Source organism: Oryctolagus cuniculus, chromosome 10 (assembly GCF_051225735.1).
Source record: "Oryctolagus cuniculus isolate XC-2025 breed Fujian yellow rabbit chromosome 10, ASM5122573v1, whole genome shotgun sequence".
In the NCBI taxonomy this organism is placed as follows: domain Eukaryota; kingdom Metazoa; phylum Chordata; class Mammalia; order Lagomorpha; family Leporidae; genus Oryctolagus; species Oryctolagus cuniculus.
The window spans coordinates 43,139,031-43,155,887 of record NC_142876.1 but is presented as its reverse complement, the minus strand read 5'-3'; the positions used below and the strand labels follow the sequence as shown (position 1 = coordinate 43,155,887).

General features: G+C 38.9%; 1 protein-coding gene across 50 annotated transcripts in view; it reads left to right on the top strand.

The window, feature by feature from the left end:
- Nucleotides 1-16,857, top strand: part of DTNA (dystrobrevin alpha) — a 419,235-nt gene that overhangs the window by 117,544 nt on the left and 284,834 nt on the right. For 28 of the 50 annotated variants that reach the window (XM_089305831.1, XM_051852020.2, XM_051852012.2 and 25 more), the window contains exon 1: nt 3,591-3,982. The exons of 9 other annotated variants lie outside the window; for them this stretch is intronic. The gene's annotated coding sequence lies outside the window, so the exon portion shown is untranslated. Of the gene's footprint in view, nt 1-3,474; nt 3,983-16,857 lie in introns of those variants that run through there. 13 more of the 50 variants (XM_070050316.1, XM_089305829.1, XM_070050309.1 and 10 more) reach the window with 3 other exon arrangements.

The window sequence follows — 16,857 nt, the reverse complement described above, 5'->3', positions numbered from 1 at the left end:
CCAAATTATTTATGCATAAATGGTATATGCTTTTAAAAATAAGAGATGTGCAAAAAGCATTTAAAAAAACAGCTGTTAAACAACTACCCTGTACTAGTCTCTTAAGAATAATAGGGAGGGGAAAAAGTGGCAAGGGCCATTTGCTTTTCAGTCAGCAGCTTCTTTGTGCACATGGATGCCTCAGAGATCAACCAAGAGCTGAGTATGAACACCTTGTTCACTCCTCCCGTGAGGAGCCTGCTACCAGCATTTGCCACTCACAGAATTGTGCTAATACAGTCTATTTCTGGAGAATGGAGTAGAGATTAACTGCTTGTTCATGATAAATCAAGGGTATCTGATTCGCCTGTTATGTGCCCAGTTTTCTTTGGAAGCTAGCCCTGAAAGCTATTTTTCTGATCAGTTCTAACTCTCATGATAGCACTTATGAAAGAGAAAAACAACATTTACTCATGATAAAGACTGAGTTCTGGCCATTATGAATCTTATCAATTGCCTTGTGAATGTTAGGGGGGAAAAGAGGGAAAAAAGTTCACTGTGCTCATTCAACCTTGTGTCTGGATTCAAGCTCCTACTACTGTTGCAAAGTGGAGATAATGTTGACAATTGAGATATGTGGTGAGTGATGCACTATAAGGAACGGCAGTAACAATTCAATAAAGAGAATTGTGATAGTTTACTAGTTAGTTAGAAATATTACATGGCCTAACATTTCCTTTTATCCTTGCTTTTTTTTTTCAAGCCAGAAAGATTAAGTGATTTTTAAAAATTTATTTGAGGGCCTGGCACTCTGGCATATCTGCTAAAGCCACCACCTGCAGGACCGGCATCCCATGTGGGTGCTGGTTCGAGTCCCGGCTGTTCTACTTCTGATCCAGCTCTCTGCTATGGCCTGGGAAAGCAATAGAAAAATGGCCCAATTCCTTGGGCCCCGGCACCCACATGGGAGACCTGGAGGAAGCTCCTGGCTCCTGGATTCAGATCAGCACAACTCCAGCCATTGTAGCCATATGGGGAGTGGACCAGTGGATAGAGCATCTCTCTCTGTCTGTCTCTCTCTCTGCTTCTGCCTCTCTGTAACTCTGCCTTTCTAATAAATAAATAAATATTTAAAAAAAAAATCTAAGTACATGTTAAAAAAAAAACTGAGAGGGAGGGAGAGACAGAGAGAGAACACACTCATGTCCACTATTTCACTCCCCCAGATACCTGCCAGACCAATGGTGGCCAGGTTAAAGCTGGGAGCCCGGAAACAAATGCAAATCTCCTGTGTTCCCATTGCAGGAACTCAATCACTTGAGCTTCACTGCTCTCTCTTGGGGTCTGAATTAGCAGGAAGCTGGAGTCAGAACCCAGAGACAGATATTGAACCCAGGAACTCCCATATGGGGTGTGGGCATCTTAACCACTAGGCCAAATGCCCACGTGGTTGTAGCCAATATTTGCCAGCTTAGCATGGTGCTAATCCCCCGCCCCCAGACACAATGTATAATGATTTTTGTGGGGCTTCAGTAAAGGTGTTAAGTACTTAATATATAATATATATTCTATATAATCTCTTGGTTATTTTTTACCAAATAATTACAAAATGTATTAATCTAAAATGTGGACCAACACATAACCATTTTCTATAGATTAAAATACACATTTTCACACAAGTAGTTCTTTGGTTTCCACAAGCATTTCTTGAGTGTCAGCTATGGGCAAGGGCCCGCTCAAGGACAGAAATGAATAGTGGGGCTAAATGTAGACCACATGGCCTGCCATCAGTTCTGTCTACTCCTCTTAGTTCACGTGTGTTTTGACGCTGTCCGTTGGCTTTAGGGAGGAGTGTTTTGGATAGCAGGAAAAAGAAACACAGGCACAGATATTTTCTGCCTAAGCTATGAAGTTCTTTCTTTCCATTTATTTAAATTTATGAACTTCAAAAATAAATAGATGTAACTGACAATGAATAAATGTTGATTGAATCTGAAGAACTGCTTGTGTACAAGGGTATGTTTTCAACCTGTAGAAAATGATGACTGACTTGGTCTGCCGGCAAGCATATAGCCTGCAGGTGCCCTAAGATCATCAACTTTGGAGATAAGGGTAAGGAAATTTTCTTTCTTCCCTTCCTCCTTCTTTTAGTTTTGTAATAAGGACTTTTAGTTTGAGAGTTAGGCTAAGGAGTAAGCAAGCTGGTAGGTTACCGACCCATACGGGGCATCAAAAAATCACAGAAATAAATTAGTAATATGATGCCAGTCAGTCAAGCTTTTGCTCATGGTTTCTTAAAATTGCTTTGCTCTAGATGTGGTAAAAAAGAAGTTAAAACGGGAAATTTTAAGTCAACAACAAACTAACACACGCAGCAAGCCTCCTTCCTGGAGTCAGCCTGTTGGATATTTGTGAGCGGTCCGTGAAGTGCCACAGAGCAGCTGCACCCATACACCACCCAGAGCCCAGCCAGGAGGGAGTCGCCTGGAGTTGGCAACCTCAGCCTGCTGCAGTTTGGAAACCCCAAAATGTGTGGGCTTGCAATGTGTCGAATTCCCGAAATTATAAACTTTCACCAGGCCTTTGAAGAAGCTATGTGATACACAGAAGTTCATGTAATAAGTTCACTGTTTTGAACATAAATACCTTAATTATTTGCAGTAACTGAAGATCTTTTTGTCCCAGAGGCCACTAGGTAAATGTTAAACACAAGCTTATAAGCAGTGATTTAAAGGGACACATGTAGTTAATCCTCGTCAGACTATTTGATGAGATGTATATTTTCTCCTAATTTCTAATTTCCATTCATTTAGTTCACTTCTTTCAGATATATATGTGAGAGTCCTCTCTCTCTCTTTCTCTCTCTCTCTTTCTCTCTCTCTCTCTCTCTCTCTCTCTCATATACACACACACACACACACACACACACACAATTTTTTCTTTCCTAGCCCTCACTAAAGGGTTAGAACAATCCTGATGAAGTTCTGATGGGAAAGTAGAAGTGTTTTTTGTACCTTGGCTCGCTGCTGTTTGGAGTATAAAATACGGGTCAGCCAACTTCAGTTTTTCTACAGTTGCTATCAGGCTTGTCTTTCCCAGGAAATCCATATATTGCAGAGTCCAGAACTGGTCCAGCAGCAGTGTGGCTTTCTCTTCCTCAATTGGGCCCTAGCTCATTTACTCAGGCTCTTTCAAGTTTTAACAAACATTTGTCATTTCACTTTTTTACTGTAGAACTACCCATTCTGGGTAAATTTACACGTGGACATTGAAACTTAAATATTGCCCTACAACAAAAATATCTTTAGTGCCCTGAAACATTTGCTTGATTGTTCTCAGAGTTTAGAGTAAAAAAATCCAGGAAAGTTACTTGTGTGCATTGTGTATACCTTGGTAGTTATTCATGCTGAGTAACAGTACAAAACTTGAGCTGCTTTGCTTTCTGCTTCCAGGAATGCCAATCAGAGAACATTCTTTTTCAGGCAGCCAAGTTTGGAAGTCAGTTGGTTTCTGGCAGTAAGCAGGGGGAGGGGTTGGCAGGAAGAAGCACAGTGAGTCCTCTCTGATCTTCAGTTTCCTAGTGTTTCCGTAATAGCCGTCAAGGAAAGCGTCTCCTTTTACCCACGCAAAGACAGGTAAAAAGACAGCTGGGTAAAGCAGCGTTCGATGGAACAGCGGAAGCTCAGAGGGAGGGGGTGGAGGGAGGGCGTTTGAAAGCCTGCCATTGGTGAGCTTACCAAAGGCATCTGCCAGTGGGACTTCAATGGAATGTGAAACCAAATCATTTTCAAGTTAAAGATAGACACAGTATACACCAGGATCCAGAGCTGGATTTTAAACTCACATCCCTCCCTGGGATTTTCAGGGAGTTCTGTGATGGTCTCTGTTGTATTAAACAATGTGGCAGAGTTTGCTCTTTAAGTGAATATGCTAAGAATCCATATGTGTTCTGGATGTACTGGAATTAAAAGGATTTCAAAGATCATGGTGAGCATACTCTAGGGTAAGTGAAAAGATGAGCTTAAGGTGTATCGCTTCTCTGGGAAGGTGAACGTTTTTGTTCTTGGTGGTGTTGTGAATGAAAAGGCAATAATGACGTTTTTCCAGGGTTGCAGCTTGCTTATCTTTCCTAAGATAGCTGGTGCTTTACCTTTTGTGTGGCAAAAGAAATGAGTATTTTAGCCCAGTTTTGGAATTTTCGGTACAGGTCTGTAACTTCAGTGCTGCCTTTAACCTTGCTTGCTTTTCCTTCTGTTAATGCCTCCCTTCAGCACCCTGAGCTTACGGAGTTACAATGTCAGTAGTTTGTGTCACCACAGACACTGAAGGTTACTGTGTCCATTTTGCCAGTGGATGCAACGGGATTATTGTGAGATGGAGGTCAGTTGCCCTTGTATGGCCCTAAGTCACTTCTTAATTTAAAAAACAGAGAGAGAGAGAGAGAGAGAGAGAGAGAGAGAGAGAGAGACTCTTAAGAGGTGCCTAAATGTGCATAAGGAGCCTTTGAAAGTGTTCTACTTAAAAAAAAAAAAAAAAAAAAAAAAAAAAAAAAAAAAAACAGGCAATCTCCATCAAAGAGAACACTTTCTTAATAGAAGTTATTTTTTTGGTGTCGCCTCATTAATTCCGAACAGGTTCTGATGCTCCACAAGAGCTGAGATTTGTTAAGTGAACGGAGGTATCCTCATCATACAGAGCTTGAGAGAAGAGGAGGAAGGGGAAGCGTTCTTGAGTTTGCTATTGCCAGGCTGTGTTTCAAGGATTTATCAACATTTTTTTCATTACAGAAAAGAATGACAAACTTTAGTTGCCTTCATGTTTTGCCCATGTATAGTTTTTGTTTCTTGTTTTGTCAGATGACTTCTCCCTCTGCTCTTAGAGACAGCTTTTCCAAACTTGCACAGCATTCCTTCTGAATAAATACTATCCATAATAGTCACTGAGTACATGGTGTGAATAGGAAATTCTACTTTATATGGGGAAAATAAATCTGCTGATGCTCTTATTGCAGTCTGTGGGGCTGAATAGTTGTGTAACGTTAACTGGCCAGTTTTTGCTCTTTCAAGTAGACTGGATTCTAATGACCCCAGTTGACTCAACTAGGGACAAACAATAGATGACTTAAATATGGGTCTTTCACTCAACTTTGATATGCATAAATATTTTGGATTACTCTTTTAAAATGAGAAACGGGCATTATGTTGACAGAGTCACTTGGTTTTATGTAGCTATGGAAGCAAAGCCAAGCAGAATGTGAAGTTGGCAGAACTCAGTTTTGAGCCCTCTCACTGTCTCTCTGTTCCCTTCTCCTCAACCCCGCCTTCAGACCTTCTCCTCTGATGGATCTCACTGCTCAGTTCCCCTTTTTTCCTTGTCAGTCTTAAGGAAGAATCTGCTGAAATGTGTTAAACATCAGAGGTCCATCCGAAATATTTGCCCTTCAATACCTAAAATCCAGTCACTTTAGGCAAATTGTTAAAGCATACATAGTCTTCAGTGGTACTTGCCATTAACCCATTAGGGTATAAAAATTGCAGCTTATTTTCACTTCATGAGTAGATGGAAACGTTTTGAAGTTTCCCTGGTCCTATGGGATGCCTGGTGACGTTGTGTTAGCCAGCTATGTCCTAAATGGTTGACTTTAGGGATGAACCCGGCAGAAATTACAGGTGCTTCGAGGAAGGCTCAGTGCACGCACCTGTCTACTCACCACACACACAGATATAACTGCAAACACACTTAGGGAAATGCTTTACTTAACTAACACATTTCTGATCCGATTATGAAAATAAATAAAAATTAAATTAAACTTGTCAGTGTGCAGTTTTGTATTCAGTGTGTGGCGAGGAGAGCAAAAGGCAAATGTAAAATTTTAAAATGTAAAAATTTTAAATCATGTGACAAATAGTGTTGAAAGGAAACAAGATAAATATTTTTGAGCTACTGTTATATCACTGTTATAGTTTCTTGTTTCCTGATAAGGTTGTCAAGCTTTTACGGCTTTGAAAATAGTAAGTGAGATTGTTTTACAATATGTGTCTGCTAATTATAATATGTCAGGTCTTACTGAACGTGTTTCTATTATTACTCTTCCTTCCAGTTCTCACTCTTGGTGTCTTATTTTCTTGGTTGCTTGGATGTCATTAGCTATATGCTGGAAATGTATTTTTAAAATTTTTTGTAAGAGTAAGTTGAGATACAAAAAAAATGAAGTTTCCATGTAGAAAGGGTTTGTTTTGCTTCTGCCAGGCACCTGGGGGCGTTGTCAGACCAGAATCACCTATGACAAGTACAATGGCTGTCGTTCCCTGATCACCTCTGTAACAAGGAGCAAGGCTTTAGATAGGTGAAGGAACAGTTCCTGTAGGCTCAGTGCTACCCTGACGTAAGGTGTGACCTTTCAGTAGATCCCAGTGTGGGTGAATTGAAGCCTCCACCGGAAGCCCCAGGACACACAGTTTGCCATGAAGTCCCTAAGGCCTTCTGAAGTCTTTTCCTGATAGTCCTGTGTCCAAGGGCAAAAGCTTTTAAAAGCTGAGTTTCCTTCTCTGACTTCTGGTCTAAATTTTCATATGCTAAATCACTGTTATCTTATTAGCTCTTTTTTATATTCCAATATTTTTACTTCTCTCACTGGGTATATCAGTCCAAATCATCTCATTGCCATTATCAGAAGTGGAAATTCATTCTCCTGCTATTAAAGTTATTATTATTATTATAATTATTATTTGCACTTCTCATTCTAGAGAAGATATCAATCTGCTGATATTACGGATGATTTCAGATAGTTTCTGTGATTTTCTTTTCAGTTGTGGCCCGATTTAATGAAACTTTTTTAAGAAAACTGCACATGCGTGCTGATTGGAAAGTTCACATTTTCCAACTTTGTATGAGCTGTCAGAGATGCTTAACAGTCCTTTTATTTGTCCCTAACTGGCCCCTTTCCTTGGTAATCTCTTTAATCTCTACTCCACCCAGGACCATCTCTGTCAGCTGTTGATCTTGACTCTTGCTTACTCTTGGCATACGTCCAGTATCTCCACATTTAAAGCACTACCATGGGGTGAGCATTGTACCACTGTGGGGAAAGCAGCTGCTTGGAACACCCGCATCACATGTCAGAGTGCCTAGTTTGAAACCCACCTCTGTCTCAGTTCCAGCTTCCTGCTAATAGTGCCTTCTGAGGGCAGCAGATGATGGCTCAAGGGCTTGAGTCCCTGTCACCCATATGGGAGACCCAGATGGAGTTCCAGATCCCTGGCTTTGCCCAGCCCTTGGCTATTGTGGGCATTTGGGGAGTGAATCAGAAGATGGAATCTCACTCTTTCTCTGTTCTACCTTTCAAGTAGACGAAAATAAATTTCAAGTAGATGAAAACAAATATACTTTTAAAAAATAAAACACCATCCTAAATAAATCTTTTCCTCCCATTCTCTTTGCAGTTGCTCTATTTCATCCTCATTCTCTCACTTGGCATTACTGTGGTCTCCCAGTCATTCTACCTCCAGACTCTACACACACACACCCTCTACATTGGAAGTGACATATCTATCATCTAAAAGCCATGGACATCAGTGATGGCTAAAAAAAATCTTCAGTGGCTGCCCATTCCCTTGAAAATAAAGCTAACTATGTTTCTGTGTCCCATGAGGCCCATCACAAAGCCTCTGCCCCCTCTGGAACGCTGTCTCCAGCACCTCCCTGCTTACTGTACCACACATAATCACAGCCTCCAGCGTGCATCTCCCAGAGCACACCTTGGTGCTTATCCACCTGCTAATTTTGTTCTCTTTTTGATTTTTGCTTCTCTCCTTAATGGGTAGATCCTAGTTCTCTTTCAAGTTTTAGCTCACAAGTAACCTTCAGTGTACTTTTTTAAATTGTATAGCTCACCTACTATTTTGGGAGCATGTAATGGCATGGATTGTGAGTTAGTAATTTTTGTATTCTCAGTAACTTTTACACAGGAGCCACTCACTGCTTAAGGAAATAACACATGATCATTTTATCCTCCACAGCTTTTTTCTTTTCACACTATACTTCATTCAAAACATAATTATTCTTTAATTTTTTTAAATTTTTAAATTTTTAAAAAGGCAGAAAAATAGAGACAGAGCCCTACTATCTGTTAGTTCACACCTTATATGTCCACAATGTTCAGGGTGAGGCCAGGCCAAAACCAAGAGCCAAGATCTCAATCTGGGTCTGCCATTGGGAGGCAGGAGCTCAACAACTTGAGCTATCACCTGTTGGCTCCTAATGTGTGTGTTAGCAGGAATCTAGAAGCGCGCGGGCTGAGCTAGGACTCCAACCCAGGCACTCCAGTATGGGATGTGGGTATTCCGAGCTGTCTTAACCACTGCTCCAAATGTTTGCCCCATCATTATCCTTTGGACCTTAGATGTTATGACTAGAATAGTGATCATTAATGATCTTATTTGTCAAGTAAAGTCAGGAGAAAACATGTTTGCTTAAGATAGTGGTTGTTTCAGGGAGAGAGAATTACACATTTACCTTTTTCCCAATGAAGCATATTGATAACATAAAAGTGGAAATTTGAGTATGATGAATCATCCATCTATTGTCAGAGAGATTCATAGTCAAAAGTCAGTCAGAGAGGGAAAACTGATGTGCTCTAGCTCTAATCTAGTCTGGCTTTTTTTTTTTTTTTTTTTTTTTTTTGGTGACAGAGTGGACAGTGAGAGAAAGAGAGATAGAGAAAAAGGTTTTCCTTTACTGTTGGTTCACCCTCCAATGGCCGCTGCGGCCGACACACAGCGCTGATCCGAAGGCAGGAGCCAGGTGCTTCTCCTGGTCTCCCATGGGGTGCAGGGCCCAAGCACTTGAGTCATCCTCCACTGCATTCCCGTGCCACAGCAGAGAGCTGACCTGGAAGAGAAGCAACCGGGACAGAATCCGGCGCCCCGACCAGGACTAGAACCCGGTGTGCCGGCACCGCAGGCAGAGGATTAGCCTATTGAGCCACGGCATAGCTTGCCATGTTTGATAGCACAACAGGACAAAGTTAGCGAAGCACAAAAAAACTGAAATAATCTCATTGCATTCAACCCGGACCTGAGCCATCAGAAACCACTGGACTGTCTTCAGATCACAATGTGTGCTTGGGGCAAGCATGTGATTTCTATGCAATATGATATGGCGACCCTAAATCATAAAGCTGGTTGAAACCATTTCTTAAAAATTTTAAGGCCTTGTATTGTAAATTGAATCTCATTTTGCTAACAGCATATTGTAAGCCAAAAAAAACAGCATTGCTAATTAAAAATTAAATTTAGTGAGAAGTAGAGGAAGAAGAAATAGATGATGAATTCGAAGAACATTTAATTAATTTTATATTCTGTGGAACACAAACATTTTTCATAGATTTATTGTGTGCCATCCATATGCTAGGACATTTAGACAAATAAGAGATTTACCTTAAATATTTCTCATTTAGGATACTCCTACTTCTATGAAGAGAAAGGCCCCAATATGGATTGGGCAAAATGTATCTTTAAAACACAAAAGTTAGGATCTAATGAAATGTTCAGTGTAAGTGTGAACCCAGAATTCTCCACCATAGAATATAGAGATATAATGTTGACTCTCTTTGTCCTCATCTCTAAAAGAAATTAGGACTGGTTATCAAATGCTGGCATCGGATACTGGCTGATTTTAAATCATAACTTCCAAGTAGCTGAGCTAACTTATTAATTCAGCAGCTTGAGCTCTTACCTTGTGCCTTCACTGTGCTGGGCAATGAATTATGTATTTTCCTCTTCATTGGAAACTGGTACTGGAGGATATGATGTTAATGCATTGAATTGACAAACACTGTTTCATATCTTTCATTTATAGTTTTCATTTCTTTGTGCTGATTTCCACATGTGCTTAAAAAGTCATTTGGGGTCAAGCAATTAGCACAATAATTAAGATGCCACTTGGGAACCTGTACTCTATGTTAGAGTGTCTCCATTCTGCATTCCGGCTTCCTGCTAGTATGCACAGATGGAAGCAGCAATGATAACTAAAGTGTTGAGTCCCTGTTACCCACATGGGGGTTCTGAATTGAGTGCCCAGCTCCTGACTCCATCCTGGCCTTTCTGACTTTTTGCAGGCATTTGAGGAGTGAACCAGCTAAAGGAAGCTCTCTCTGTTTCTCTGTCTCTTATTTTCTTTGTCTGTCTTTCAAATAAATAAAAGTAAATGAGATTTTTTAAGATTGGTTCTAAATAAATAAATAAGTTTAAACTCATTTTGTCTTTCCCAGCAATTGTTATTTCCTCTCAGAAAGTAGTTATGGGATAGTCTTGGTATTACTTTAACTCAAAAAAATCTCATGTTTAGCATGCTTATTATAATATAGCTAAAGAGATCTGAAGAAATTCTGAGGAGTTAAGTGCAATGTATATTTTAATCACATACTATGTTATATTCATATAAAATAGAAGTACATTTGTTTGCATAAATAAACTGAACTTTGCATTCTTACAAAACAAACACAGTGTGAGAATGACTCAGGGACACCTTGAGTCATGAAGGCTTTGTAAACTTGGATATATTTTAAGGAGAGCAATAGAGCTGCTTGTATTATTTTTTCTTTTCTGTTCTCATGTTACTTTTTATGCATTCCCATATAATGTGATCACTCTCAGATTTATGGACACTAGAACAAGGCATTCATTGATATAATCACAGTTCAGGAAAGCAGAAGCCTTAACTGGTTTCATTGAAGGATATAGATTAGTGTTGAAAGAAATGGATCTTTTAATGCAAATGAATTTCCATGTCTCACATTGTTCCTTACAGCACATTTGTAGAAACATGTTTACTCACCAAAATATGTTGTTGTTAGCACCCCAGATAAATGTGACAATTATCTTCTCAGAGGCAGCCAATGATTCAAATTATTTTGTAGGTAGGAGATGTATGTTGTTATTTTATATATGATAAAAGTAAGATGTTGCCATAGGAAGTGTTTCACATACCCTCAGTGTGGTTTACTGAGTTAACAAACATCCCCAGTTTTTGTGGTGTCCAAAAACCAGGGTTCCCTTCTCATTGGTGCCCTTTACCCATCACTGGTGTGCTGAAGGCCTTTCTTCATATTGCTGCTTTTCCCTGGAAATGATCCATTTTCCGTTACTCACATTTGCATGGCCACACCAACTTTAGTTGGGTGGGAAGCACAGTGCTACTCTGGCTGGGAAGAGAAAGGACTGGAATATTTAGGAAGACCTCTAATGAGTTTCCACTCTGACAGATGACAGGCAATCCAGGCCTCCAAAATGAGATAGATCCAGACTTATCGCCTTAGACACATGTGAACAGATCACATGGGCATATGTAGGTAGGCTTCCTGGAATGTTTTACTAAGATCCTCTGCCTATTTACATCCTTTGACTTTCATCTCCTTGGAGACTTCATGGCTCTTTAAATCGTTGCCCTTTCCAGACTGTCTGTGACCTTTCCTCTCACAGCTTCTACAAAATCACAGTACTACAAAATCCTGGAGTTGCAGCTCACTGACCATTCAGGGAGTCCTGCCCATGAGCAGCAGGGAAGCGGGAAGAGTCCCCATGAGGGCAATTCCTGCAAAATGCAGAAAAATTAAAATGTATATTTTAATCAATACTATGTTATATTCATATAAAATAGAAGTACATTTGTTTGCATAAATAAACTGAAATAATAAATAAATAAAATGTTACCTCTTTTCCCACTCTAGAAATCATCCATGTATAGTTGAGAAATGTTGAAACAGGTCATAGGATGCCTTGAGTCGTAAGAGTTTTGTAACCCTACCCCACTTTTACCAGACAGCGTAGTAAAAAGCCTAGACTTGTGGAAAATGGTACAGACGACTGGTGAACTGTATTCTACACCAAAAATACATCATCTTGAATAGTATTTATATCACCTATATTTTATCTTTTCTTTAGCATTTAATTTTAAACACTAACAAGATAAAACTCATAATTTAAAGATTAAGGAGACACTTAAAAATGTTAAGCTGTTATCTTAACTCCTTTGGATTGTAATTTAAATCAGCAAATCTAGTTTATCTTCTTAGGAGCCATAATTCTAGGAAATTCTATGTGTGTATGGGAGAGTTAGGCCATGATCTTCAATCAAGTAAATTTGGGAAATTCTGTATGCAATATTTTTCTCTAGATTCTTTAGGTGAACATTAGCATTAAGGGTTTATTTCATAGTTCTACCCCAAAGAAGCACATTTGCCTTTTTTTAATCCAGTGTTTTCCATACTAATTTGACCACAGAACTTTAGATTAATAGATGATAGAGATGGAGAGGGAGAGAGAGAGATCACATTTCAGCATACACAATACACTTTGGTAAATTCTGGCTTAAGTCACCACCCTGCTACGTTGTATTAATAATTAAGGTGTGTGGTAATATTGTAGGTTATATAGCATTTTAGAACATAAGGCTAAGAATTTTAAAGGAATTTTTATTTTTCATTTTTATTAATTTTAAATATCCTTATTATTTGGTACTTTGTTTTCATTTCCTTGTTAAAAGGCTTTTATTTTAAACACTCACAGAAACCAAACTTTAAGCTGATAGAATATCCAATAATATTTAACACTATTCAGATCTATGATTTGTAATACAGCACAGTTGAGGAGATGGGCTGTGCTCTTCAGAACCCAGAACTCAAAACTGATTTACCCTATTTTACTCAAAGCCCTAAAAACTGTTATTCCATTTTAGATTACTCTCATATACTGTTAAGCTATTAGACTTGGCTATCATTTCTTCATGGAGGACCTTGTAAAGAGCATGTCATCTTCACCTTCAATTTCTGTCTCTTAATTTTATTACTGTTCACCTAGTTTAAGTTCAGAAATTCTATGTCTTGGCCGGCGCCGTAGCTCAATAGGCTAATCCTCCACCTTGCGGCGCCGGCACACCGGGTTCTAGTCCCGGTCGGGGTGCCGGATTCTGTCCCGGTTGCCCCTCTTCCAGGCCAGCTCTCTGCTATGGCCAGGGAGTGCAGTGGAGGATGGCCCAGGTGCTTGGGCCCTGCACCCCATGGGAGACCAGGAAAAGCACCTGGATCCTGGCTCCTGCCATCGGATCAGCACGGTGCGCCGGCTGAAGCGGCAGCCATTGGAGGGTGAACCAACGGCAAAAGGAAGACCTTTCTCCCTCTGTCTCTCTCTCTCACTGTCCACTCTGCCTGTCAAAAAAAAAAAAAAAAAAAAAAAAAAAAGAAATTCTATGTCTTAAAAAAGAGGAAAGTAAATTGGTAGATATCAAGTTAGCTCAGCTAAAGTTACCACCTATGGGAGTTTTTCTGTACAAGAAGGGTAATAGTCCAACAAGAACAAAATGTCCTCTTTTCTCCTTAGAATGCATTTCATATTCGGTGAAGTGCTATGACCATTTAAAATGGACCAATTGTTCCATGAAGCTTTATACGACTAGCAAGTCCATTCAGCGCAATTCCTAGACATGGATTTCACTGGTGGGTATTGGAGTGATTTAGATGTCACCCATGCAGTGCCCTTTTATCACCTTGTCCACTCCAATAAGATCACTCTGTTTTTCATTCATTAGCAATTTCAGTTCCTGCCCCCCCATTTTGAAAGAAAAGATAAATCAGTGATTAAAAATTATTTGAGAAATACATTTTCTCTTGACTCCAAAGAAAGATAAATCATTCAATCAAAATTGTGATTAGCATAAATTCTTAGTATGCAATTTTTCCTCTGATTAATTTTTGTTAAGATTTTTTTCCCTGGGGCTCTAATAAGATTCAGAAACTATGTCAGTAGCACCTCTCAAGTTGCATTGCAGAAAATCTGAAAATCTTCTTTTTGCAATGGAGGACTGCTCCATTGCAGCTCTGAATAGCCACAGAGCAAGCAGTACCCTATTTCTTGTTTGCTGAATTATGAAGTCAATTATATTCATATTCTGAAACTGCCTAACACCTAAAACATTTGGAATGCTTGAAAATATCCTGTGTAGCCATGTGCTAGACACCAGAACATAAATCTGTTACTTAGATTTACAATATTATAATCTCCCCTCTAAAATGACATGAGGGAAGTGTTTAACTTAATGAGGCAGAGGATCCTGGTGTGTAAGTTACATTATATTTTTCATTGCACAAGGATAAGTTATTGCTTCAGCTTCCTATATGGTACCCCAGTGGCCTCGAAGATACAATGTAACTTCCAGAAATGTCCCTTTTTGTCTTGAGTGATAACTTACACCTTGAAAGTATGCTTTCTGAGAATTACCCATAATATTTCTTACAGTAGCTAAATCCTTGAAGGTCATTCACAGATACTAGTGGAGCTTTATTCTTCTAAAAGCTTAGAAATATTGAAGCAGTAACTCTGTATGCACTACTACTATTACACAAAAGGAAAAACATGGACATTTTCCTTTTTCTCTATAACATTTAGAAAACAAGTAAAAAATTCCAGGTCAGAAATTAAATTAGAAGGCAATTTTTTGCCATTTCCTCTGTGTTGTTGCAAACTTTTTAACATAAGTAAACAGGTCTTTTGGAGTGGTTTTTAAAGATTTAAAAATTATAGTAATTAAATATATTGATCTATGATTATAAAAATAAATCTCAGTCTATTTTGAACATCAAATGTTTGGATCCAGATGTTCCAATGAATTGTGTTTTTTTTTTAAAACTAAGCTTTACTTTCTAATCATGTAATATAATAATTTAATTAAAACAAAGCAAACAAAAAAAATGCCTTCCCCAATTGGTGTTGCGGCATTTGGGTGAATTTTAGAGCCTGACAACTTTCAAGGCAGAGACATTACTCTAGGCTTTCTGCCAAACCATTACTGGTAATCTGATGACAAGGGATGAAGCAAATGAAAGTGCTGCTGCCTGGCTTAGTTAGATATGCATTTGCTAGCAGAGAAGCCAACTCATTTCTTATGCAAACCACCAGAATCACAACTTAGAAACACACACACACACAATGCTTTTACAAATCTAGAAATATACATATTAAAATAGAATTCTGTGCTTAAGGGGAACACAGAAGTAGCAGGCACAGCTAGTGCTGAATGAATCCTTTGTGTATCTTGAATGGTTTTAGTATCCAGGCACATTTCTCTCAATGGCTGCAACAGAAGGAATTAAACTATTCTTATCTGGAAGAGATTTAGCAAGGCCTCCCATAGTTAAATTCTAGCAACTACTCAAAATCATTCATAAATAAATAGGTGATTTGGGTCACTATTGTCTGTGGTTTATTTAAATGTTCACATAGACATCTATTCTCTAACATTCTAAAAAGCAATTTGTGTAATATTACAGTAATATGAGAGTAATCAAAGCAAGAATTTTTGTTTGAAATTTTAGAAATTCTTTGGAAAGAGGAAATATTGAATAAATAGCTATCGGTATTTGCATATATTGTTTTGACCACTGGAGGGCTCTCATATTTTTTCCACTATTTCTTCAGAAGTCTACTTGATAAAACTACCACTTCAGTGTAAGAAATGTAAATCTTGGTGCTGTAGGTCCATCTTGTCTTCAAACTCATTAGATGATTTATATTTTTAAAATACAAGATAAAATAACATCAAAATGTATTATAGTCTCTCACTATTTGTCAACAATGAAGTGAGAAATTAGCTATGTGCCTATTTTTAGAATAATTACATAAGCAGGGCTCATGTCAAAATTACATGAAATATGTAAATTACAGTTAGACCTTCCCAAACCCAAAGCATTAGGTCCTGTATTTGACATTTTTAGCCATCTCCACAGTACCTAGTTCCCTGCCGATGAGGAGGGCACTGTCTAGTAGGAAGACAGATACACATGATTATGGTTTAGTTATACTGTAGTCATAAATAGAGTGTTAAGGTATCTGGAGATGTCATGAAGAAGGTGGCACCTATATTGGTTAAGCCATGAGCATGAGTTCCTTAGTTAAAGAAAGATGTGAAGGGTGTTTAGGATCCAGGGACTCACATGAGTGAAGAAATGGGACTGCACTGTGTAACAGTTTAGTATTAGGATAGGTTGAAGTAGGAAGCCAATGTGAAAAGAGATGAATTTGGAGAGTAAGTTGAGTAAGTCGGCATCTAGATGTAAAAACCTTTTACAGAATTCCAAGAAATTGGGTTTCTTTTCCTTAGAGGGCTTTGAGCTTCTGAAGTCGAAACTACCCCCTCAAAGAAGGCAAAGCCAAAATAGACTGATACAGATGCACAGGACAGCCTGCAGCCAGCGCTCCAAATGACCTCCAGTCTTCAAGTTCTTTGAATTCTCATGTATTCGGCTTGCCTGCCACAAAACAATCCTTGTTTCATTCAGCATGTGATTATTTTCTTTCAAATTTCTAGGAAGATACACCACTTTACCATGTTTCTCATAGCTTCAACCCTTCCATGGTACCACGAATACTTGCTAGGTGAGATGTTAGTCACTATAATGAGTAGCTGTAACCCATGTTTTTCCTGCAAGGTCCTTCTTAACTCTTCTCCTGACCCCTAAGCATTTTGTGACATTCTTCCCAAAACACTCAAAGTTCTGAGTTTTGCTGGAAATTTTGATACTTTCTTTTGTTATGCACACACGTAGTCCACCTTATTCAGCTTCAGTAGATCAGAAGATACCAAATTGTGTTGAACAACTATGAGCAAGGCAAAAGAGGTAACGGTCTGATACTCCAGGAGGAAAGCTGTTTCCAGATGGCTCTGTTTAATAGTGAAATTTAAGATAGAGGATTATAACAGTGCTTGATTTGGAAGTGGCTATGATCCCAAATCCCTATAATTTGAATCTTAAATTGTTATGACACCAATTAAGGGAGCCCAGAAGGCTTCCCCAATCCCTGATGAAGCTGCCATCATTATGCTGTT